Here is a 27341-nt window from a genome sequence, read left to right on the forward strand (position 1 = left end):
CAATGTCAGTGCCCAGTGCCTGTGATCTATAAAACAAATGCTGCTTCCATCTTCAGAATTCATCTTTTCAAGCAGGAATACAGCAGACGCTTCCACACACCAGAGCAGCACTCCTGTGCCAGTCACGGCTTTCACTCTCTTCACAGCCCCAAGTGCTCACAGAGGAAGGGTGAGTGAAGCCAGCATGAAGGAAACAGACAGCCTGGCTCCTGGATCAGGGTTTGCAACTACCCCAGATGAACTTACCTGGCACACAGCTTGTCCAGGCAACCTGCGGGGTCTACATCCTGTGTGAGACACACAGGTCTCCAACCAGGCAGCATCTCCATGCACTGCCCTGCTGAATTCTAACCTTCTTGGCTCAGCAAACAGGCTGCAAGGCCCACCCAGCTCCAAACCTGTTGCTGTCATTGCAACCACACAATACAAAACATGGTCTGGGGCTTCCCACCAGCACCAGCTGGTTCTGCCTGAATCCCCTGTTCTTCTTTGACCCTTCTCTGGCCTTTCCAGCCAGGAGTGACACAGCACTTGGGCACTGCAAGACCAGAAAGCCATCTAAAAAGAGGAGAGAATTGCCCATGATAGGCAAGCTCTGTGCTATGGGACCTCTGTGAGACTTGCTCCTTCCATCTCACACGGTGACATATGAACACTGAAAGCAATTTTACATCTCATTCTGTCAGCACGGGACACCTAATAAATCCCAGGGGGCAGAAAACATGCAGAAGGCTTTTCTCCCCTGCTTCCTTTGGCTGCGTAATTACAGGCAGTAGTTAAGACACTCACATCACCTCCCTCTCTGCCCTTGCAGAAATAATAGGCAAACAATGTGAAAACCACAAGAGGTGCCGAGGGAAAACCTAATTGCTACATGTTGCGTAAATACAGGACATCTTTCAGGTGTCTGCCTGGCTGGTACAGGAGCTGGTGCTATTCATTTAAGAGCAGCTTGATCCAAGTAATTCATTTTCTTAAATGGTTTATTTGCCTAAGACTGTGAGACACCTGACAGCAGGCAAGAAGCAGCAGCAGCAGGTGCTGCACTGATCTCAGGCCTCCGTGCTGATTAACACTGGCAGAGATGCTGATCCTGAGGAAAACATAATCCCTGCTCATGGCCCATGGCTGTTTTCCCAGCGCAGGCACCTCCTTCTCTACCATGCACAAAACTCATTTCCTTTTCATCCCCAGACACAGCAAAACCAAAGGTCCCGCCATGGGAAGGCAGACTGGGGCTTCTGCTGCCCACACAGCCTGCAACAGCGCTCCAGACAGCCTGGAAGGGGAAAACAAAGATGCCAGACCCTGCTGGCAAAGCTCCTGATGGATTCAGGAAGGTCACACTTCACACAGGGGAAGCATTCATCCCACAGAATGCAAGAAGAAACCATGGAGACATGCTGCTATGTGATGTTTTCCCAAATCTTTGCTGTGAACCAAAGCTGAGGCTCCTCAAAGCTGGGTCCTTGCACCACCACCATAACTGACTATTGTTCTAAATTCAGTAGGCATGCCATTCTCCACCATATGCTTACCATTTCCACCAACCTCTGAGATGAGACCAGCAGTGACAAGAACAGCATAAAGACTTCCCTGTTGCTATGTTACAGATGTTGCACAGCACCTTCATGGTGCATTTCTGAGACTCAAGAGCCTGTTTGCTGGCTGTTACAAGCACATGTGGGCGCAGTTCTGCTGAAATCAAGGGAGCTTCAGCAATTTTAGAGATAAATAAGCATGTGCTTCTGATGCTTCAAGTTTCTAGCACAAACACAATTGCATTCTGACACGAAGAGCTTAAACACGCAAATCCTTAGTTTCAGCTCCTGCTTCTTATGAAAACACATATTGTAAATTCAAAACTACTGGCAGAGTCAGTCCAAGCTTTCCAAGTCAGCTCCCATGGCTCACATACAAAACTTGCCTTTGCATTTGCTTGAGAAAACCAAGAGCTTTCCATCCAAAGCAATAGTTTCCCACTTGCTGGATAGGGGTCCATATTTTCTCCTTCTGAGTATATTATGCCTCAGATGCACGCATCCGTGACGTGATTACAAACAAAATGCAGGCTTATGCACCTATCTGTCCATGCTGTTATTCTTTGCACTGCATAGCTATTGCTTATTTGTTAGATCAGGGTAAGCTGTTTAGTTAAGACATACAGCGGAAACAGGCACTTTGACAGCGAAGACAACGAAGCCCTGCATGGGACCCAGCAGACTGGAGTCTGATCCCAGCTGGGGCACAGACTTGCCTACTGTCTGCAGATAGTATTAATGTCTTGAGAAGTGCCTCATCTCATGTGTGAACTGGAGGTACTAATGCTCCCTTCAGGAATGGATCTCCAAGGAGGCTCCTCCTTCACTCTCTCTTTGCCTAACCTCTGGAACTAAGCACAGTAACATTGCATTTTTCTGGCTCCTAACCTTAGTCCCCTAAGTCACAGGGTGGGTTGTACACTGCTGGGGAACACAGGCTTTCCTCTACCCACAGTCCTGTATGAGTTCAAACTCATTTATGACTCAGTACAGGTTTGGGTTTGGAAACAGGCACCTTTCCATCCACCTCCCATCCCACCTCCGTAGCAAGGATTCCTGGGCAGGCACTATCCCCTGACTAGTGTTTTTCCAAACTAGCCCCAGATCCAAAAGCCCTTCTCCAGCGCCCCACACCTGGCTCCTATCCCCACTGCATTGTATCTTCAAGGAGTTGAAAAGAGCAGGCCGAGTGAAACAGCTCAGCTAAGAGCACACAAATCAGTTCAATTCTTGCCTTCAGTCCTGTGCCACAGCCAAATCTCTCTTAGGACTGCACTTAAAAACTAAGGATTGAGGTTTTCAGGTTTTCAGCTGCACAGTTCCCCTCAACTCATGTTGAGATGTGTCTTTGGAAGCCTTAGCTCAAAGCAACTGCCACTGCAGCATCACAACATCTAGCAATACATAACACCATGCTGTATAGCATTTGGATTATAAACCTATCTGATGGAGAAAAACAGGAAAGCATAAACAGCTCCTTGTGTAACCGTGGTTAAATAAGGTTGATACTGTCATGGATCTCTAACCAAGTATTTTCGTCTTTTCTAGTCAGGGTCAAAATGTTATAAGGTCCTACTCATGCCCAACTCTGTCAGCTCCCAGGCTAACATTCCCCACACTGGATCAGACCACATTCCCTAGAACAGTAAGGCTGACTTGATTTCATCAGGATTTGAGACACCAGTCCTAAACAGACAAGGAATTATAAGCCAAATGACAAAATTATTTCAAGCTATGCACAAATATTCAGAAGACAGGTACCAGAAGATGTAAGATTTGTCTGTCCTCAGAAGTGTTATGCGTTTCTTTCATACAGTAAAATAACCAGATAATTTTAATAGTAAAAAGGCAAATCAGTTCCAAGCAAAACCAAAGGGGTTTCGTATGAAAGTGTTGAACTGAAGTAACAGTTGCCTTTATACATTGTTCAGACAAATGAACTGAATTCTACAATCTACCTTCAAAGTCTGAAAATTAATAATTTGGTGAATGGCTGCCATTAATCCCAGATGGTTCCAAGGTGAGAAGCAACACTAAAAGAGATACTGTAATGCCTTTAGACAATGAGGCATGTTTATGCCTACAGCAGTTAAGAGCTGTAAGAAACATAACCAATTCTTCCTATAACTGTAATCTCTTTCCCCTCAGGATGCCCTTCCTCCCTTTCCTCTAACAGTCCTGGCCACAGATCTGAAACTCCCTTTAGGCAGACCTGCAATGAGACCCTCCATGCTGCCCTACCAGATCAAAGAGCTTCCACCCTGGTTCTGTTGTTGCTGGTACCAATGCAAAAAAAACCCAGGTGACCTTACAGGAGAAAGGAAAGGCTCTTGACATCACATGTTGAGTGGTAATGGCTCCAGAAACATGTGAGGACATCAGCAATGGAGATAAAAATCTCTGAACAGGATATGAGTCGGGACTGTAAGTAACAGAAAACCTTCTGTTTCTGAATGCTATACACTGAAATGCTTTCTCCCCACCAATAACAAAAGATACTCAAGTCATAAAGGCATTACAGCCACTATCTCAAAAGCTGGAAGCAAAGCAAACCTTGTAGTGATAGGATCTCCTACAGCTAGGGGGAAAAAAAAGAGAACAAAACACCAAAAAAAGCTTTTGGGAATAGAAACTTTTACCCAGGTCTTTACCATTCACCTGCAAACTTGCCTAGTTTCCCTGCTGTATCACTTAAGAGGAGCAAACGTCTCATAAAAGATGTTTTCTCCTTTCAAAGAGACTTGTCTTGCTTAATTTAAGCTTTTCAGATTAAAGGGCATAACACCTCTTCTTTAATACTGTCTCCAAAGACGTCACTGCTGCAGTACAAAGAAAGGGCCTGGCTCCTACTCCCACTGAAGTCAGGAGCGAAACTCCCACTCATACCTATGGAAAAGGATTTAATCAGAATTGTTGTTCTCCTTGGTGCCTTCCAGCCTCCTGGTATGGCATGCAGGAGGTCACAAGGGAGGTGTTTCTACCCCACTGAATCACTAAAATATGAAGGTACTGTATAGGCCTGCTGACTGGTCTAGTCATTTATTCCACAGAAATGAACCGCCTCACCGAGCATCTGAAGATTGAGCATTAAGTAGAAGCAGACGCTTGCAGTTCTACAATATGTTGTTTCCTGTTAAAGAAGTCATGTCCCACCTGTTCCTTCCATTTGCTGTTTTATCCTGAAGACATTGCTGGCAATAGAATTAGTCATTACAAAACAACCCACAAACACTTACTTGGTTAACTCACCAGCACTCAAGAGCTGCTGGCGTCAATAAGAACAGCTTCCTCAGATGATATTCCCTCAATAAATATTTTTCTGGCCCTGCCTTTGGGTTTCACATCTGGTGTTTGGTAGAACATTAACTCAAGCATTTGCTAGCACTCAGAAAAGCGCTGGGATTTAAACTCTGCATCTTTAGGCATTATATGTACTGTCAGACAATGAAAAACAAAGTGGTCCTCAAAAAGAGCACCTATTTCTGTATATTCATAATCACAGAATCCCAGACTGGTTTGTGTTGGAAGGGACCTTAAAGCTCATCCAGTTCCAACCCCTGCCATGGGCAGGGACACCTTCCACTAGAGCAGGGTGCTCCAAGCCCCTGTGTCCAACCTGGCCTTGAACACTGCCAGGGATGGGGCAGCCACAGCTTCTCTGGGCACCCTGTGCCAGCGCCTCAGCACCCTCACAGGGAAGAACTTCTGTCTAACATTTAACTTACATCCACCCTCCTTCAGTTGAAAACCATTCCCTTACCCTGTCACTACATCTCAGACTGAATTACTTGAGCGAGTGAGGTTTGGACAGGTAGTCAGAACGCCCAGACGCATGTGAAAGACAACACAAACAAGAAGCCAGTTCTGCTGCTGTGCCATACTGACACACTTGTGCTGACTTCAACACCGAAATCTGGCCCATCAGACTTAACATTGCAGGTCTAGCTCCTGCAGGGTCCTGTGGGTGCCAGCTTGTTTGCTTGCACTACTGGAGAAGAAACAGTACAGCCACAACCTTCATTCAACACCTCCCCCTTCCTTTCCTCCCTGGCACAGGGCAGAGAGGCTGCTAGGTCCCCATCCTACACAGAGGCCTCTCGGGAGGAAGGCATGATGCCAGTACTCTTCCTACTTTTCCATATAGCGCAGGTCTGCAAGACCTACATGCTGGAGGGCTCCTTCTTACACGAGGAGCATTTGGAACAACAATACAACAAGCACTTCCAAACAACTGGATTTTTTCTTGCAGGGTGTAAGTTCTAGTTTCTTGTGACTTCAACATGAACAGCCAAGGTTCAGTTTATCTAGCTTCTGCCTCACATGACTCTCTGTGGTATTTAACAGCTCTTAGCATTAAACCAAAGGATGCTGGATGTGATGTCGAGGCCTTCAACAGGGAAGTGGGTCTGGCTTTCTCTGGTTTTAGTTTAGCACAAAGAGAGTATCACAGAGGAAATCTGTAACAGAGAAAGGAGTGGGCCTAAGGATAACATCCATGTTGCTTGGCAGTGCAGACTGCTCTCACTCCCTCTACTATACACGTGGCATCACCCTCTTCAGGAACCGCTGCTGTGGCAGCTCTTTGCATTCCTGAATCCTTTCACACTTTCCATTCCTAGCAGTGGGATAGGAGAAAGTGGTAATGGTGAGTATATGTGAGCAGCTTCAGAAAACAGCTTGAGGTGCATCATCTTACACTGCGAATCAGAGAACCAGTACACCCTGGTGGAATGACTGATTTCTGTAAGAGATCAGGTGCCTTACTTCATTCATTTATTTGCTCTGCTGTAGCGGACCACTTTTGCAAGAGAATCGGCCCAAAAGATCAGCATTGTTAAAGACAGAAGTACAAAAGACTCCATGGAATAAGTTGTGATCACAGTTCTCATATTACTCTTTTAACAGTGTACAGGTAAACGCTCAACAAGCTCTGTTTATGGAGCTTGTAAGAACATGAGCTCACTCAGCTCCTTCATACCTCACATTGAACAGAACAGAGATAACCAAACACCAAAAGCTTTTTCTAGACTCAGTGGAAAGACACGTTTTCCAGATAGACTCTGCTCTCTGCAAGAGCAGGGTGAGCACGCTTCTTGCTAGCAGTAGCCATGCACAAGAGCCTAACGTTAAGGTAGGCAAAGCAGGTCTTCAAGTTGTTGATAAAATTACCTAATTCTCTCAATTTTTTTTGTTCATACCACATGGAAATTCACCATGAATTAGTACAGGTCTGGGAACCATTTCCTACATGCACTTATGTTCTTCATCTGCAACCTGCTCTAGTGGAAGGTGTCACTGCCCATGGCAGGGGGTTGGAACTGGATGAGCTTTAAAGTCCCTTCCAAGCCAAACTGGTTTGGGATTCCATGTTTTTGTTTTGTTTTGGGCTAGGATTTTTTCCCAGATTCACAGTAAAACACAATTGTTCCACTTATGTTTCATGTTTTGTTTTGAGGATTTGGGTTTTATGCCCTGTGTGATTCAGTATGTGCCTGAGCTTGCAGGGACAGGTACAAGACAAACGACCTTGCTTTCATTCCTTTGTGCAAGATACACAACTGCTATGTGATGAGCAAGAAAGAGAGGGAAAGTCCTTTGGGGCAGTTCAGAAAGTGATGCAACAGAGTGAGACCAAGAAACGGGTGTAAATTTCTTCCCTGACCTTAAGCAGGTTGTGTGCAAGGTTAAGAATGGGTTATAAGGAAGGTTATCAAGACAAAAGGGAGAGCTGAACATTTAGCATGCTGTGAAAATGTAGCATCATCTGAATGTGCCTTAGATTCACATAGGAGAAGAGGGAAAGAACACTATCAGAGAGAAGAACAAGAGCTAATAAAGTTCAGAAGTTTCAAGTGTTGATTCAGCCTTGGTCCAGGGCTGCTCCTACAGCCTGCACTCACTGCCTGATCAGCTTACAAAAATAAGATTTAGGAAAGTGATTATTTTAACACTAAGTTTTTTTGCTCTCCACTTCTCTATATGATAAATCTTTATATGATAAAATCCAGCTCAAACACAGCTGAAAATACCCATACTTTGGGTACTGAGAGAACTGGATTACTGCTCACTTCTAAGAGCAGACAGCTTACCTATCCCTTTCAGCTGACAGCTCAGCTTCCTGCACTGACTTTCCTGGTTACACACATTGCTGTTTATGATAAGCTCTCAGTAAGAGCCAACAGCCCATTCAACACCTGCCATCAAGGCTTTTGAAGCTCAAATTAGTACAAGTGAATTCAACTGCAGAGTGAACTCTCCCCAACTTCACTGCTGTTCTTTGCAAAGAGATACACCAGACAGCTCTGTCTACACTTTAAGCTCAGATCCTCAAATTGCTCCCTCCCATTGGAGTTACTGGACTGGCCTCAGTACCGTTTTGAAAGGCCCAGCTTCTCTGACCTTTTTGCCTAAGGAATCTTGTTTAATGGCATGAAGAGGAGTAGTGACAAGAAACATCTTGACCTCACTGAAATCAAAGCCAGACCTTTTCGCACTGAACAAGGATTAATACCATGAGCTGGTATTAATGCCAATGACACTGGCCATTTCATTTCAAGTATGTTGACAACTGGAGCCTGGCTGACAACTTTTCACACCTTACCCGTTTCTCTCACTGCCTTCCACAAACACACAAGACAAAGCTTACATGACTGTGGCAATTCATTTAGCCTCTTAAAAAAACAGGCAGCACATCTGCACTGTAGCTCCTCACAGTCAAAATGCAGTACTCCAGAGCTGGCAACTAACGCTGCACTCACTCAACAGAGAGACTATTGCTCTGCACTGAAATACTGCTACTGGTCGCCCTCCTGCTGTGGACATGTACTGCAGGAAGACTCGTACCTTCAGACATAGGAAAAAGAATTATGACCTCCAAGAGAGAAGTGAGGGGTGGCTGGAAAGGCAGCAAGAAGAAACTGTCCCCAGCACATAGATGTGAGCAACATACATCCCAGTTTCTACTCCATTCCGCATCCTATAAAAAAGGGCAAGAACTAGCTCCAGGAAAGAAAAAAGAAACCAAACCCAAACCTATGACTTCATCGTGGTTGCGCAGTGTCACCACATAAACCTGGTGCTTGAAAACTTCAAGTATAGCTGAGATGAGCACTTTCATTGCTGAAGGGGAATGACCAAATACTTGTTCTTGCAACAACCACTGAATAAAACCAACGTGGTATTTACCAGCTGGTTTTCACTTGAGCTGTTCAAATAAGCAAAATCTGCCTGCACTCATTACACAAACCTTTCTCTGGCCAGCTAATGCCAGGCTGCAGCAAGAAACCCAGGGATCAGCATTTCTGTGCACCTGGGCTGCATTGCAGATTTCCATATTCCATCAACAACCACAATAAAACACTGCAACAAAGCCGAGCAACAAAACCCTCAAACAAGGTGAGCATGTGGCGACTGACAGACAAGTACGGAGCACATCACATAAAACATTCTCGGCAACCATGAAACCTAAATCTGAAGTGTGAGAGGAGGAAAATGCCACGTCACAGATTCGCCTGTACTCAGCAGCACAGCTTCTGGATAGCTCAGCTCCTACTGCCAATGGGCATTCCCCATGGGCAACAGACACCTGAACAAAATGGTTGGCAAAACCCCAACACATTCTTATTTTCACTTAAGTTTCCACCTCCGTGCCATAAACACCTCTCACTGTGCAGCCCAGGGAATGGACACGTTCTGTTTGTTTAAAACTCAACACATGCACGCACAGACATGGGAGGAGTCTTGTCAAACTCTTTGGTCTTGTTTGAACAAGCCACAGAGATTCATCAGGTAATCCATCCTAGTAAAGTCAAGACATACAGCATATCCAGTGCTCTGGAATGGCTGATAAGAGATGAACAAACACAGAAAACCCACCTCTTGGTGTCGTCACGTTGTCAATCGCAGGATATTTTAGTTCAGGTTTCCACACCTGAAACAAAGCAAAAGCTCTCAGTTAGTGACAGCTGCTAAAGGGAAAAGGCTCTCATTTTACTGAATGCTTTAAAAGCTCGTGAATTGCCATGTGTGATTAACAAAATACCTTCCTTCTCTGCTCCTGGTAATACATGCAAAGTTACACTAAACTCTCCTTTCCAGTGACCTAGAACCTCTCCTGACATCACAGCTTAATTGCTTTCTTATCCACCAGACCATGTCCCACCAACCAGCCTGGACCTTCAGAATGCCTGCTCCCACACAAAACATATATCCACAGAAAAGCAGATTCCACTGAAACCCTGCCTACACTGATGGTTTCTGTCAGGACTAGAGTTTCACAGAGATAAGTAAGCACCTTCTTCCTTTACAGAAACAAGACGATGCGCAGGCAGAAGACCTTTCATGTATCTAGATTCATTGGGGATGATTCACCTCAAATTACAAAAGACGGTAACAGCAACAACTGACAATACAAGGAGTCAACAAACAAAGAATGGAGATTATGTGACTTCAGTTACCAAAAGTTTTGTTTCCTGGAATCCCACAGTTTCACTGCACAGTAAAAAATTATGTGCTTACAAGCTGCAGCCCAGGCCTATGGGACCTATAAATTGAACATCATGTAATTGAGTATCATGTACCACAGAAAAGCTGCAGTAGGGAAGTGCTGCTGAGCACTCACAGAGGAGAATTCTTTCTGGTGCCACAGCTGTTTATTGCATGACCTTAGGCACATCTTTAACTACTCTGTGCTCTAGTTACTACCAGATCTTACAATGAGTTTAGTATCATCGCAACAGCATAAATGAGGATTAATTACGGCTTTGCAAATCCTGGGAAAGGCTGGGCAGGGGAGAAGCTCCTATAAAGTGCAAATGGTTGGTTATTTATGAATTGCCCAAGAAGGAAGAAGAACAGACAGACTTCCCTTCCCAGTTTCAGGCCAACAGCCAGCAAATGGACCATTTTCCTGTAAATCACCCTTCATCAGCATGCACCCTACCTGCAACATTAACTTCTGCCAGAACATGGGTAAAAAAATCACAGCTGAACAAGGCTGTATAAAATATTCACTGTTTGAAAGAAGAAAGGTGGGGAGAAGATACACAGTAGCAGGAACAAAAATACTTGGTACTTTGCATCAATTTTGTTACGCCTCACTGTACCCATGAGCATAGGGGTTGCCACTGAAAGCAAGAGGGGTCTTGCCTTTGACTTAGAACTTGGTAATGAAACATTTCATTACACTGAAAGGTAGTGAAGGGCACATTCAGTATCTCGTCAAAGTTAACGTGTCAGTAGCTGAATCAGGAGCAGAAGGCCAGGACAACATCCCTACCTCCTGCTTTTAAGGGACAACTTTTTAAAAGCAAAAAAAAGACGACTAACTTTGTGCTGCACATTACTGCCATAACGGAGGAGAAAGATCCAAGTGCAACCAGGGGAAATGTGGAAAACAACTCAAGCTCAGCTCTTTCTTCTTTCCTCCCAGTACCAGAAAATTAAAAGTCACTTCTTACAATACACTGCCCAGGCGTGGTCCCCATTATCTCTGCTTAATTCCATATGTCTGAAGGAAAACAGCTCTAAGCCAGTTAGACTTGCTAAATGAGATTTGTTTATAGCCCCACCCCCAGGTGCAGTGTCATGCACCAAAGATTCAGCATTCTTTGAGAAGATGCTACTCATCCAGACACTGTCAATAATAGTCAGCAAAACACAATCATCTCACAACTCCTACACAATATTCCCCTCTTGAGCAAAACCCCGTTCAGCACCCCCTAATCTCAAAGGAGCTCCCAATCCATATCCAAAGCAAGAGATAAGGAGGAATGGTACAAGGAAGATCTCTTTTATAATGCTTTTGACCAGCACATAACCCTGGCACCTCTGCCAGCTTCCAGCATCATTAAGGCCCAGTCCACAGTGTTTACTCCCTGAGAGACTCCAGACTCATCCTAGTATCTTAGGTCATGATAAAAGGGAAACAGACTTGTTGCTAGCAAGATAATATGGCTCTGAAACATCAATCAGACACATATTTACTTTTCTGCTACAGTTATAGATTCATAGAATGGTTTGGGTTGAAAAGGACCTTAGGATCATCCAGTTCCAACCCCCTGCCATGGGCAGGGACACCTCACACTAGACGAGGTCTCCCAGGGCTCCGTCCAAACTGGCCTTGAACACTACCAAGGATGGAGCATTCACAACTTCTTTCTGCTTTAGGAACCTGAGGATTTTCAGAGTCACAACTCTGACTCATGCAGCTTGTTAACACCCAGGTCACATGTAGGAAAAGACTACTAATAATTAAGTACCAGGCCTTCTGTTTGACTCAGAGAAAACACAATTAGCACTGCTACATCTTGGCATTTTGCCTTGTGAATACTTGCTGGGTAACAAAATCGGTAGTTGGTTTTAAAGAACACATCTATACTGAACAATCTACCTACCCCTTGCCTGTAACTATAGCAGCATTTGTTAATGCTATCAGCTTTAACGTGAAGTTGGTGTTCCTGCAAGGGGTCACACTGGCAGATCTGGTTAGCAAAGTCCTTCACTAATGGCTTACCAGTAACATGCAATAGGAAGAGAAAGCTGTCCAGCATTTCCCATCTTTCAGCCTACTCCAGCTCCATACAAGACAAGCACATGTTATAAAGACAGCTGTGTTTATCCTAAATACCCATTGGCACAGCTGGACACATCCAGATCTTCTAACATCCTAGGTATGTTTCATTTCAGAAGACTGAGTTGGTTTGGCTAGAAGGAGAAGCTGTTTGAAACTGAAGGCAGGAGATGCACTGGGTAATGGTGAGCCTGAACTGACACCACTATTCAAACACAAGGGAGGAACAAGTGCAGCACATTAAGGGCAGTGAATCTCAGAAAAAGACAGGATAGATTCCAAGCAACTCTGCACAGGTCAGCAGGGATCCATGGGAGGCCAACAGAGTGCAGGGAAGCTCCATGGGGATGGAATAAAGATACGGAGGTAAACTGATCTGTGGCAAGAGTAAGCTAGGACATAAGTAACTACAGTGCTGACCAAAAGAGAGATATGACTAAAGACTATTAAGCAGACTCATGTAGGTAAATCAGATGAAACAGATTAAAATACAGTTCTTTTATTAACTACAGTATCTTTTAAATGCAAAACAATGTCCACAAAACACCAACCAGAAACCAGCCAACCAACCACACATCAATGGATGAACCCACTGACACTGCAAGCTCACGGGAGAGGAGGGAAGCCCCTAAAGCACTGCCCAAGGGCAAGCACAGGGCCGTGGTAAAAAGGAAAGAGGACGGTGACCACACAGGCAAGCAGAGACCTTCCAGTGTAACTCAGATTGCTGAAATAAATCAGTAATCAATTATTAATACCCCAAAAATGGTTAGAGGATCAAAATCAGCAAATTTGCTCCTGTAAAGAACCAACACAAACCGCTCTAACCTGGTTTTCTGTTACAGTAAAGCACAGTTAGTGGAAAAAGAGCAACCCATATGTGCTCTGCTCTTCAGGGGGTTGGGTGAGTTCTTGGAGAGGTCAGTCTGAGGCTCACTTCTTTGCAGTACATTGTGTGACATTATGAAGAGAGCACTGAGGTGAGCTTACAAGCATTTCATGAGGTCCAAAATCATCCAAGAACCAGTGCTATGACACTCGATGCAAAGTGCTGTAGTAGTGCTGCAGCAGAGGGAGCAAAAGTAAATGTTTCAGCACATAGCTTCTTGCACCAACATCTTAACTGAGGCCCAACAGGCTGAGCCCAGGTACATACGTTTGCACTGGAGGAGCTGGTGTGCAAGCCCACATCACTCTGCTGTGGTGACTCCTAAGTGGAGGCAAGTCACACCCCACAGGAAAGCAAAGTGAACTGGATATTCTGCTTCCACAATCAGATTTTCCAGAGCTCTTTTATGATAGCTGTCAACCTAGTACTGTTAACTGTTGTCTGTACACAGACGTGCCTTAACACAGGAGATAAACCTCCAAAGTATAAAACCAGCAGTTGTTCAACATGTCTGAAAGACTTGCAAAAGAGATTTAGGCTAATCTAAGTAAATTAGGAACTTACTGAAGCTGTACACCACCTTTTCTGGACAGTCAAAAGGAACCAGGTAAACAGGACAGGGTTATCCTGGGGAACCTGCCTCTTCAACCAAGGTCTGCATCACATCTCCTGCAATTCCTTCCAGCCTTGGACATCTACCTTTCTTTGATGTGTCCACTGCCGATGAGGGACAGTCCAAGAGTTTTGGTTGTTTGCTTGCCTACATGTGATGAAACTGAGCAGGAGGAGCTGTGGATGTACTATGAAGGCCTCATCCCTGACAATACACAAGTGAAGTGAGGTTCACACTGCTGCAGCCAGCCCACAGCTATCACTACGAAATAAGAACAAATTCATCTTCCTTCTTTAAAAAGCCAGGAATTTCAAAGGCCGCTTTCTCTCTAATTGGAGTGAGACTGCTCCTCGGCTGCTGTGGTACCTTTGTTAGCCCCTCTTGCTATGTCCGTTGAAATTTATAGTGTAATGAGTTCTAAAAACCCCAGAATATTTTAGACTGTTTACATACAAAAAGTGATCTATGGCTCAAAGCTGAAGAGGGAGTAATAGAACAGATCTGTGAGGCATGTTCCCTGCTGTGCAAAAAAGCAGCAGATACACACTGGATATCACTAATGGAAGCTGAGAGCCCAGCTTCCCAGGAGTCCTATGGACCACATACCCTTTCAAGTTGAATCTCCCCATTTCAGGGACAGGAATTCGCACCAAAAGTACATTGTCTGCTATCAGGACTTCTGCAGCGAAAGGACTTCAAAGCTTCTGTTTGGTTCTTTGGCTGATCCCGTTATCCTTTTGCATTTTTCAATGTTTAAACACATTTTCAACGAAGCAACTCAACACCCTGCAAGGGTGCCAACAGTGCAAGAAAGTAAGTAACAAAAGAATTCCTTTTGAGAGCAATCAGTGTGGCTCTAGCACTGCTCCTATTCCAGGAAATTCATTATCTGCTCATGACAAGGCACTTCTGCCAGTATGAACCTGTAAATTCTGAATTGCTTTCTATCCTCATTCATAGACAATGTCTTCCTTGTAGCAAAATTCTGATTTCCAGGAAGTTTACCCAAGTCCTTTGGAGTTGCAAGTGAAACTAAACCAAACCACATCTTCTTATTACCTGCTTAGACAACTTTCAATTTATTAGCACCAACAATGTAAAAGATGTTGGAAGATTTATGTGAGGAAAGAACTGCCTCAAACTTCTTTATTCTTCAATGAGATTCCATACTCAACAGCCCGACTCCTAAGAAAGGCAGACCAGCACAGTTCTACCAAAATGCCAGGGAACCACTGATTCGTAGTAGTTAAGGATTCATCTTGGATACATGCCTTGGGTAACTACAATGTGAGCTGTTTCTTTCTCTGTGGTGATGAAAAGTATCTTCGCTTGTTTCTGCTGCCTGAGAGCCTACATGTTCCCATTCTCTCCCTAAAACACATCCTTGAGCACTTCTCATCTTACTCTCTCCTGAGCCCACAAAGTCAATCAGAGCTTCACCACTGCCCACCGCTTGCAAACCACATTACCACACTCAGCCCTGCCAATCATAGCTTTGCAAGAGGAAGTATTAAATGAACAGACTCCCTCTGTCTTACAGGATCCTACTATTTTTATGTCCAAATGCCTCTCAGTCTACAGTCTGAGGGGGAACAGCAACCAAATGATGCTCATTTCTGAAAATGAAGTTCAATTTAAGGTATTCACATCAGAAATCAGTGAGAGTCCTTCTGGATTTTTAAAGTGTCACAGCATGAAGGATTAATTTGGGGAAGCATGCTTTTTCATTAGATAACAGATCAGTTTGTGGTAACCTTAAAGATCTGAAACACTCAAATGGACTATTCTGGTAAATATGAATCCGGAATACTCTAAGATGACTCTGCCATTCTAGATTAAAAATAATTGGAAAAAAAGTAAGAAATTAAAGAACTCACTTTTCTGAGCAGTTTAAACTCCAGTTTCCTGATGGACAGGTTTCGATTCTACGATCATAGTGGCTTTCCACAAGACCTGCTCCTCATCTTCCAGAAATTAAAGCTACTCCAGGGACGAAGCACAGGAGGTATCTGTAGGACAGCTCTCCCTGATACCACAACTCAAAGGCACATAATAAACCAAGGACTGGGGATGAGGAAAGGAGTATGCAGGTGTGAGGATGTCTGTCTCAGAGTCAAAGCAGGATGTCTTACATAGCTGTTTCATTCCCAGTCTCTGTACCTCTATGCCCAGACAGCTCACACAGGGTCAGAGCAGAAGGTAGGTGACTCCACAGTGAACCTAAGCAGCTTCCACTGGACACTTACAAGTAGGGTTAGAATCACAGAATGGTTTGGGTTAGAAAGAATCTCAAGGATAATCTAATTCCAACCCCCTGCAATGGGCCTTACACTAGACCATGTTCACCTAAGGCTTTGTCCAACCTGGCCCTGAACACTGCCAGGGATGGAGCATTTTAACACTTCTCTGGGCACCCTGCGTCAGCACCTCAGCACCTTCACAGTACAAAACTTCTTCCTTATATCTAACCTGAACTTCCCCTTTTTCAGTCTGAACCCATTACCCCTTGTCCTATCACTGCAGTCTCCAATGAAGAGTCCATCCCCAGCATCCTTGCAGCCCCCCTTCAGATACTGGAAGGCTGCTATGAGGTCTCCATGCAGCTTCTCTTCTCCAGGCTGAACAGCCCCAGTGTTCTCATCCTGTCTCCATACAGGAGGTGCTCCAGCCCCTGAGCATCCTCGTGGCCTCCTCTGGACTTGCTCCGACAGCTCCATGTGCTTCTTATACTGGGGACACCAGAACTGCACACAGTGGTGCAGGTGGGGTCTCACTGGGACTTTACATACTTGGACTTTTAAAGTGTGTTCACCTCTACAATGTGAGTGCACCTCCATTTCACTGCAGGGTTCTGAACTACAAACTCCTAAACATGTGACACAGCCAAGATAATGTCAGAATGACTGGTCCAGTATTTTCAGAACAGTAAGAAGAAATAAAGAAAATGAAGGCTTGAACTAAAAATAGAAGAGAAACCCCCAAAACACTGAGTAGCTCTTCCCAAATGGAGCAACATCCATACCATGCACTTCAGGAGGCAGGAGTAATAATGTGATCTCATAATTAAAGACTGCTTTATAATATGTATGCAGGAGGCTGCCACAAAGCCTGCACAAACACCCTTTATTCCAGTATTTCCTGAAATGAGCCATTTGGCTTGCTGATGTTAAAAGGTTCCTTTAACAGCCTTTCCCAGTCTGTGATACATCATCTAGATGTAACTGAGGTCAAGTGCATTAAGAATCCGAGTAACATTTTGTGCTGCAACATGACAAAAGGGGCACTGTCTGAGCTACAAGGGCTGACTAGCACTCAATCTGTTTCTACAGTCAGACTAGAAACATGTCTGGAAATGCACACAACTTGGAATTCATTAAAGCAACCTTTAAAATAAGCTTTTTATTATTATTATTAATAAAAACATATAAATACTAGGGGTTTGGTGGCCTCCTAGTCTCTGCATGAATGACAGTGGCAGCACATTAACAACACTATGCAGTCTAGAAGTTAACTGAGGAAGAAAAGGGCACATAGCAGGGCTTTCTGAGCACCTCACCCAGACAGCACAGTCACAAGTAACAGTGGCAAACGCATTCAAATCTGACGGCTTAGAAATTCCATTTTTTACAGGTTTATTAACTTTCAATTAGTGAGCACAAGCACCATTCTAGTCTGAAATAATCCGTCCTTGGGAAGTAAAATTATCTCTATTTCAGCCAAGGAAGAATGCAATTTTTCCTTTATTAAAAGGGCTGACGCTCAGTAACATAATTAATGAGCAGCTTTGAACGTGAACTTTTAAAGCCCTCTATTCAGAATCAGAACACTGTTTGTAATTATAGGTGCTGAGCAAAGAGTTTGTCTTGGTACACTTCAGACGGCTACATACATAATTCATCTCCAGCTTTTTGCATGGTAGAGATTTTCAGACACTCAGGGGCTTTTCAGAATGGTGGGATCTGATTTAAGAGGGGGCTGGTCACTCAAAGCAGACAGCCAGCAAGGTACTCCAGCAGACCCTATGGTGACCACTGAGGCAACTATTCCAATGAGCAAAAGATGAGACTGGGCTCTGACGCAGCAAACCATGGTTCTTCAAAGGAGTCCTGAATCATGCAAGCAGCCGTACTAACCTCCGTTGGCCCTACCACAAAGCCATTTGTAAAACCAAGACATACCCAGCACAGGGCCCAAGGGATCCCATGCAACCTTTCCACTGACACATTTTTGTTCTGGATGTTTTATTCCAAGAGATACAAGGAAAACACTTGGGAGCAAGCAAGTACAGCTGCAGCATTAAATAAATTAGAATACACTTGTCAAGTCTCTAGACCATGCGTTGATTCAAGATAGAGTTGTCTGACAGGGCATGCAATGTTAACCTAACCACTCATGCAGAGGCCACTTAAGACTAATCACATTCAGGACTCACACCGAAGAGAACAAAGGCTTTATGAAAGCTACATGTGTTCCGATCCTTAATATTTCAGTGCACATGTATGGATGTGCCTGTATGTGCAATTTTTAATTGCACTAACTTCTTACTGTCTTTAAAGGAGAGCCAGGAAAGGAAAGAACATGGAAAAGGAAAGGCAGCCATGACACAAACATCTGAAGAGCAAAGAATGACTACTTCCACTTTGTAAGGTGAAATCAAGAGCACACGTGATTTGAGCCTTCATGTCATGTCAATTTATACCTGCAACACATGCAAGCCATGGATCCATTTTTAAACAGGTTTGTCTTGTTGCTGGGGGTTTTCTTAATCCTGTATCACACTAAGTCTGACCCCGAGTCTTCTGCAGGAGCTGAAGTGCACACTATGTCAGGATAATGCCTTGTGCTGGCTGCCAAAGGCTGAATCAGGCTAATCAGCCATTTGCTGTTGCAGGCTGATGTTGACACTTCAAGGAATCACCAAATATTCAGTTCAACTCATTAATCCTTTAATGCTGCTTCCCATCCACCACAGAGCTCACTATAATTGCAGGCTTCAGAAAACACCAATCACATCATTAACAGAGCAATGCAGAGGACAGCACAACAAGAAAAGGACTTCAGATGCCACATCACTTCTATGCAAAGCCTGTACTAATAGCTGCAATCTCCTCATATGCATCAATGCCAAACCATAGGCAGAATTACCTGTATGTGATCCACAGAGGTATAGTAAGCTCATGAGCTGCAAGAGCACACTGCAAGCAAAAATGATTTCCTAAGTGCAATACCAGTCCCTAAATTTAGGTACAGGCACTTTAAATGACAAAGGTTGAGTTCAGGAACTCCACTGCTGACCATTCGGTCACTGGACACATGAGCCAAAGACCCAGTTCTGCTGGTGAGACTCTGCCTCCAACAACCTGCTGAACCCTGCTGAACAAACCCTGGACCTTATGGGAGTTGCAGAAAACTTGACTTAATGACTGCAGTCTCACTGCACCCTTCCACACCTGCAGCTATACAGTGCCCTTCCGTGCTTGTCGCTATAGAGCACCCTTCTGAGCACCCTTCCATGCTTATAGCTATACAGCACCTTTCTGCACCTGTAGCTATAGAGCACCCTTCCACTACACAGCAGTTTTTCTCTGCTATATACTATTCTTCATAAAAGAATCTGTTGTCTCTTACTGGTAAGGCAGATCATCCAATTCCAGTTTCTGGCTGCACTATACTGCCTTTATGTTTTAGGCTTTCTCTCCTGTACACCCCTCCCAATTTGCTGTACAGCATTTTGTGATCTCTCAGTAATGCAGTCAAATCACTTCCTACACTCATCCTTCTATCACTCTTCTTAAATAACATTAGTGAGACATATACCAGCTTTGGGTAGCTGGATACCTTTCACCAGGCCAAACAGAGGCAGACTCTGCCTAGCACACTCAGGCAAGAGTCTTTAGGGTGAAAACTTATTTGGAAAAAAAAAATATATATATATATGTGTGTGTGTGTGTGTGTGTGTGTGCATATGCTTTTCTGTCCAGGTTTTGGGATTTTTCCCATCTCCTCTCCTCAATCGTTAAGACTGGGATCTTACATGCTCTTGAGAGGCAAACTTCTTTTTGCTAAAGCCCTGCGGATAACACTGCATAGCCATAATTACCTGAGATAGGACTCTTCTGCACTTGACCATGGAAGAAAGAGCATTCAGTAGAGCAAATTACCAGCAAAGAGCACTCAAGTCAAATGCAATCATGGTTACATACATAGGTACATTGAGTTGATGATGTCTTTAAGGCCAGAACATATTTTGTGCTACCCCCAGCTGAAAGGCAAATAAGCCAGCAGTAATGGTAATTGAACCAAAGAACTGGGTAATTCTGCCCTATGGACAGAACATTTGGTAAAGGTTGACTTGAAATCCAGAGCAACCCCAGTAATAGAAAGCTTCAGCACCTGCTTTTACCTGCAGGTCACTAGAGCATTGGGAGTAGATCTTGCTCAGTAGAGCTGACACAGGCAGGCACAGCAGAGGAAGCCATCACCACAGCATGGCAGGACTGAGTGCTGCAGCAGAACACAGCAGTACTGCAGGCAAGCACAACTATCAAGCATACATTCAGCACACAATGCTTGGTCCTGGGCTCACAGCCTGCGTGTTTTCTGTCGTTCACATTTGCTCAGCAAGTACTAACCCCAAGACAAGGCATAGAATGAAAGCACAAATTCCCAATGAAGACTATAAATCAAACATTAAATAAATGAGGCAAGCAAAGGGAACACACCTCACCAGCCTCATCATGGAACACTGCACTTTTTCTTGTCTTGAAGGATAGGAAAGGGGTAAATGAAGAATCAGTGGTTGCTGAGGGGTTTATGCATTTCCACATGCTTTATCTTCACAGGAAAATCATTCTAATCATCCTACCCAGTGTTAACTCTGATGATACGCACTGTCAGCTTTGCTTTCACCATTCCTACCTGGCCAGGACAGCAGTTCTGATTCCTATCCAGCATCTAAAATATTAACCTGTACATTCTAACCCTATCTGTCTCTCAATCATCTGTATTATTCAGTAATCTGCTACAAGAAGGATTTCCTTAGAGAAGATAGGCTAAACATGGTATAGATGGAATTCATTTCAGTAAAGGAGTTATTATTTTCTTAGATTAGAAAATAAGTTCATAACATTCCTCTTGCTTTCCAAGACTGGATATGTTGCCCCGACTCTTTAAACTTCTTAGCTTTATGGTAGGAAGTTTTAGAAACATGGTAGCATCTAAGACCACAGGTCTTAGATCCCCTTTCACTGAAAGCACAGGTTAAAGTATTCAGTTCCTTTTGAAGAGGGTAACAGGACTCACAGTACTAGCTATACCCAAACTAAGATTTAGAACTGGGGATTATAAACCATATTCTTTCACCACTATTCATTCATCAAGCCAAATCTAAGAGATTTCTGCAATCAAGAAAGAAAAAGCTACATCTTGTTGCACAGAGCTTGTGTGTCTCGTTTGGATACTTTGCCACTTATCTGGCAAAAGCCACATGGGAAGAGAAAAACAAGGATCTCAGTACTTTCTATGTCACTGTTACGCTGTAACCAAGAAGTCTCATTAAGCTGTCAACAATATTATCTATTGCTCTTCGGACTTCCTGCACTTCTGCCCATTAAAAACTTTCAAGCAAATGGAAGATGATGATTTGGGGTTTTCTTTAAATCTACTTTTCTACAGATAAAAAAGTCCCCATGGGAATACCATTTTTCCAATGATGTCATGGCTGCACACTGCAACAGGTAAAATCTTGGGAAATTTATTACCTGGATAAAACCAGCAAAAATCTTTCCAGTTTGACTCAAGTCTCTTTAATATTCAGGATTGCTTGCTTTGCTTTGACCACCAATAAAGGAATCATAGAATGGTTTGGGTTGGAAAGGACTTTAAGGTCTTCTAGTTCTGATACACCGCAATGGGCAGGGACGCCTCACACTAAACCATGGCACCCAAGGCTCTATCCAGCCTGGCCTTCAACACTGCCAGGGATGGAGCATTCACAACTTCCTTGGGCAACCCATTCCAGTGCCCCACCAGCCTCACAGTAAAGAATTTCTTCCTTGTATCTACCACGAACTTCCCCTGTTCCAGTTTAAACCCATCACCTCTTGTCCTATCACTGCAGTCCCTAACAAATAGTCCCTCCCCAGCATCCCTATAGGCTCCCTTCAGATACGGGAAGGCTGCTATGAGGTCCCACGCAGCCTTCTCTTCTCCAGGCTGAACAGCCCCAACTTTCTCAGCCTGTCTTCATATGGGAGGTGCTCCAGTGCCCTGATCATTCTTGTGGCCCTTCTCTGGACTTGCTCCAACAGCTCCATGCCCTTCTTACATTGAGGACACCAGAACTGCACACAGTGTTCCACGTGGGGTGTCAGAAGAGCAGAGTAAAGGGGCAGGATCCCCTCTCCTTCGACCTGCTGGTCATGCTTTATTTGTTCAGTTTCTGGGACCGGGATTTTACGAATTCAAACTGATTGCAAACAATGTGCAAGTAGTTTAGGTGAAAGACAAATTTGCAAAGACAATAAGTAACTTCCCCTAACCTTTGCTGGTGAAAGTTTGCCATCCTTTTCAACCCACCAAGCCATAAAATCCATTACAGCAACAACGGTGTATTGGATGCTTTCATTAGATCATTATTAGTAACCACAAGATCCTGCTGCTACTGAAAGAAGAATTCAGTTTAGTAGATAAATTTGAAAATGCTGGGTTTGAAACTTGTCCATCAGACACAAATGTTTGGGATTCTTTTCTAAATTAGCTCTTATGATAACATGACAAACAGTGAAAACATTCCCAATCATTTTTAGTGTTGCGTACATCAGATGTAGCAAAGAATGCTCTCTGCATGCTCTCCTTCAGCCTGCTTTTTGCATACAGAAGTCAAACATGTAGTTTTGGGGATCTTTGTGTTCAATTTTATACACTGTTCCTTTAAATTATTCCTTAGATCTCAAGTTTTCCCAGTGGAAATCCCCCAATTTCTTTATCAAACTGATCCAAGTTTTACAAAGAGATTTTACATTCAGACCATTAAAGGAGTTTCCTCTGTACACAGCAACCTTCTGGGGATAATGTGTTTTATTCACTCCTTCTGTTCTTCTCCTTTTGTTGTTGGTGCTCCTTAATTCACCACAAACAGATGCTTGACATCTTGCCCTCTACTCCAAATAAACATTTTGAAACTAGAAAAGACATCAGTACTTTGGTGTTGGTTTTTTTTTCCTATGAAGATCTGCAGTGTATTACACAGTAGCAAACCTCAAGAAAAAGTCTCCATGCAGTACAATGGCTATTGGCTTCACACCTCCATTAATATCCCCACTTCAGGGTCTTGGACTACATCAAGGATCTCTGCATCATACAGAATGCATGCCACTTCACTAGTTACACGTGGTCACCTAAGTGTAGTTCGTACACAAAAAAAAGGACTAAACCTGGCTTTCCAGAAACCAGAATTCCTTAGCTTTTGTTCTCTTTCAGAACTTCAGTGTAGCAGAAATACAGTTCTCTGTTAAAGCACACAGACTGTTAAATAGCACTTGTCCTCATTCAACTTCATTTGCCAAATCCTGAATCCAGTTTTACAGCTGATTTTAAATGCCTGTCATCCAGTGGGCAACATCTGTTGCACATCGCTAAGACCTGCTCCGGCTGCACAAAGAAGGGAGTCTGTTTCTGCTGGGTTGGTTTGTGGTTAGAATGTGGTCTTAACCAAAACACAACCACATAGCATGAGCACAAGTAAAACTAGTGTCAGTGCAAAACAAAGCCGAGCAAAGAACTTCTTACTGCAAATGTGACTCTTCATCTAGCTCTCACTGCCAGAAAAACAGCCAGAGGGGGATTAAAGCACAGATGTCTCATTACCTTCCTCTCTCCACCCTTTATGTCTATCAGGCTGGCCTGACTTACACAAAATAAATACACCTTGTTTGCCAGCATATACTACCCGGTGATGTCAAGAGCTTCAGAAAAGTCTGTGATTCCAAGATTGTGGAAAAGAGCTAAACGCAGCATTTGCAGGAAAAAATTCCTCTCCCTTTTAAATGCAGATATAAGACAACTGATTTAAACTAATATAAACTTAGTCACACCCTGTAACAGTTAAAACATCTTGAGCATCCTCTTTGGGTGTCCAGGGCTGTCTGGCATATTTAGGTTAACTCATCTCATTTGTTACTCTTGATGCACTGCCATGTGCTATACTTCTCAGCCTGTAGGAATGGCAGGATTCAGGGCAGTTCAACAGGATGGGACTACAGAATCAATGCTGTGGGAAAGCGGGGACTGGAGTAGGGAGAGAGTATGGCACAAGACCAAGAAACTTAACAATCCCTAAATGAAAAGGTGAAATACCTTGATGCAGGAGGGAAAGAACTCCTGCCTGTCCTCTGATAAGAAATTATTTCAGCAGCAACCACAAGGATTAACTTGAGAGAATGCCTGGGTCTGGTACAGTGTGGTGAGCAGCTGGTACAACATCATACCTCATTACCCACCAACACTAATGTAAGCACCTCACACCTGACTCTCAGTCATTCTGGAGCTGAGTTTGCAGTTGTGCTATTAAACAGGAGCTGCTGTAACCCACATACGATGCACATTTTCAGCCCCTCTGAATGCAAGACCCGTGAGGAACAGCTCTAACCAGCTCAGGGAAGAAAACTACCTTCTACAGCCCTTCAAATGCAGCTATTCCCCTTCCTAAAACCACAGACTGGTTTGAGTTGGAAGGGGCCTTAAAGCTCACCCAGTTCCAACCCCTACTATGGGCAGGGACACCTTCCACTAGAGCAGGTTGCTCCAAGCCCCTGTGTCCAACCTGGCCTTGAACACTGCCAGGGATGGGGCAGCCACAGCTTCTCTGGGCACCCTGTGCCAGCGCCTCAGCACCCTCATGTGCAGTTTGGGGACCACAAACAAAGCAAACATATCCCTGGTGTGTGGGGATAGGCAGGGATGGCACTCAGCAGGTCAGGCTCCTACACATTTCCCACACACCCCTCACACACTCCATGATGTCCCCACTCTCCCACAAATAATTGTGGGTGAATCAGTGCCCATCACCCCTCCATCTTTGCCGCACTTTGATATCAGTTGTCCAGGACAACAATGCACATCTTGCCACCAGTCTTTATGTTGTCTAGCCTAGGCAGACTTCCCTGCAGCAGGTAGATGCTGCTACAGCACAGTTTTATAGCATCAATGAAGTTGGGACTTAAGTCTTCATATAGCTTACAAGAGTCACTTAAGCATTTCTCAGCCTTGTTGTAACTCACCAGGCTTCACTTCTCCTCTACTGGCTGAATAAAAGAAGGGAAAGCTCTGCTTTAGGAGCTCAACAACATCTCCAAGCCCAGAAAGAAAAATAATAAATAGCTACCCTGGGACATATTAGCACATACTCTAAATACTGATAAAGGTTGGGTTTTGCTGCCCTCAGTGACCTTCTGTCCTAAATTAGCTGCTGAAATCCAAAGTGATTTTCTCCTCTGTTCCTTTGGTTTTCTGGCAGTTCTGACTCTCTCATTCCCATTGCCTTGTTTATCTCCTCCTCATGGCTTCTCCCCTAGACAAATATTTTGGTTTTGGTTCTTCGTAACTGTGTACACAGTTTTCATTACAACCAGAAGGCTCTTTGGAAGGATGAACACTGATTTCTGTACTCATTTGATGGACATACTGTTTTCCACTCTATTTAGGAAGGGAAAGCAAGTCTTGATTAACAATTAACTGTTGTTCAGCTTCTCTCCCAGGAATTTTATTACTGGCTCATCTACAATAACATTTGTGCCCTCAAGCCCAATTCAGAATTAGCTTCATGGATTACAGCTCCAAGTTCAGAATATCAGAGGCCCACAGGAAATGACTTATCTTCTTGGACAATAAATCCTGGGATGCATATCTGGCACAGTCTTGTCGGTCAAGAATGTCAAAATCTATACTGAGTGGAACTCATTGGTCATTATATACAGGAACCTGACCCATACTAAAAAGGCAGTCAAAAAAAGCTACTCTGTTTGAACTGAAATCAATAATTAAGAGCAGGAAAATAGCAGCAAACCAGGAAGAGCCATACAGAAAATGAATAATTATTTGATGCAAATGCAATTCATTTAGTATCATGACACTTAAAAATGATGTTGCATTTCCCATTCACAGAAGGCCACTTTTACTGCCTGCAGTACATCTATTTCTTTATCTCACTATAATTAGTATCAGCAGAAATAAACTTATCCTGTTAAGGAAAGGTCAATGGTATGCAACAACTTACCAAGTGTGAAAATAAAATGCTATTTTCTTTATACCAAATGTGTCATGGAGCCACAGATGGAATCAGGACCTCACTTGAGTCATGTGCTGCATCATAAGTACTCTAAGGACTTCTGTTCGGAAGAGTTTCTCATTTAAGGACACCAAACACAGCCCCACGGGGAGCAGCACAGCTCCTGCAGCACCTGCCTAAGCAGGGAGGACAGGGAGAGGTGAAGGCAGAGGTCCTGGTACTCAAGCATCCCCCAGCTCCACCTCCACACACCACAACTACTGCCTGGGGCAATACCCAAATACTACACGTTTGGGAAACACTAACACATATATTTTTAATGTTAACCCCAGCAATGTTAGAAGGGTAAGAAAGAGACCACACAGGAGAATTAATAAACATCTCTACCCAGACACAGTTGTTTTGATCACTTTCTTGTTGGTTTGGCTGGTTTGGGTTTGCTTCTTTCAACATTTATTTTTGTGTGCAACCCATCTATTCAAATACAACTGCAAAGGATACATCAATCTTTTTTGGGTAGTAATAACGCTGGACAGCAAAAACAAACATTTTACTTCCAAAGAATGTACTAATACTGAGAAAAGTAAAGTGTTCCTGGCTGATTTCCAGTAGCTTAAGCAAACAGACCCTTGATAATTAAACAACATACTGCTTATTGGTAATGTCGCTTGTGAGAAGCCCTTTAAAGTGAAGTTGAGGTCTCCTGCTCCAGCTCCCTTTCTCATTCACAGGACAGATGGGAAAAAAACGTTTCTAGAGGATTATTATTGCTTCTCTGTCCTGGGGAAGTATCACAGTGTGATTTGTTCAGGAAATACACCCTGGCAGATCTTCTAAAACCCCATTTTGCACTGCGTATGAAGCTTTCTTTCAGCTCAGGTCGCATGTTGTCTGCTTTGATATGATTCTCCAAGGTTCACATCAGTGGGGCTGAACCCCACTGAGAGCTCCTGTGAATAGGGTGATTCTACCTACAATGTTTGCTACCTTCAAGTCGTCTTCAGAAGACATAAATCAACTCAAGGACATGGATAGCTGTGGCTTTACTGTGCCTGATAACAGCCTATAGACATGTCTCAAACTGCAGAAGCTAAAAGCACAGACCAGCATAGAGAAATGACACAGACTAATTTTGTCTGATCAGAACCGATTAAATAATATTTCAGGTGTCCTTCTCTGTTAGGGTGATGGACACATGAATATCATGTTCACATACTGTGTTCATTTGCTAAAGGGTACTGGACACAGCTCAAGACTGGTAGAGGGCCCAAGTGCAGTAATTCACTGAAGAAATCATTGTGAAAGCAGTAAATCTTAATCATGTTGTGATACTAGCTGCAAATGAAGGGTGTTGCTTATCTCAAGCACTTTTTAAGAGCTTCTGAAAGATGTTTTCAACCTTTAGAAAAAGATATTTTGTAGTCTAAGCATTCCTATAGCAG

The 27341-nt window shown here is 43.7% G+C and overlaps 1 protein-coding gene across 35 annotated transcripts in view; it reads right to left on the reverse strand.

Annotated features, from left to right (window-relative positions):
- MAP2 (microtubule associated protein 2) overlaps positions 1-27341 on the reverse strand; it is a 217623-nt gene that overhangs the window by 164339 nt on the left and 25943 nt on the right. For all 35 annotated transcript variants that reach the window (XM_061344295.1, XM_061344303.1, XM_061344440.1 and 32 more), the window contains exon 2: positions 9417-9471. The gene's annotated coding sequence lies outside the window, so the exon portion shown is untranslated. The remainder of the gene's footprint in view (positions 1-9416; positions 9472-27341) is intronic.

Source organism: Neopsephotus bourkii, unplaced genomic scaffold (genome assembly GCF_033783945.1).
Source record: "Neopsephotus bourkii isolate Nb327-2 ecotype Australia unplaced genomic scaffold, CSIRO-AGI_Nbou_v1 NB_31, whole genome shotgun sequence".
Classification (NCBI taxonomy): Eukaryota; Metazoa; Chordata; class Aves; order Psittaciformes; family Psittacidae; genus Neopsephotus; species Neopsephotus bourkii.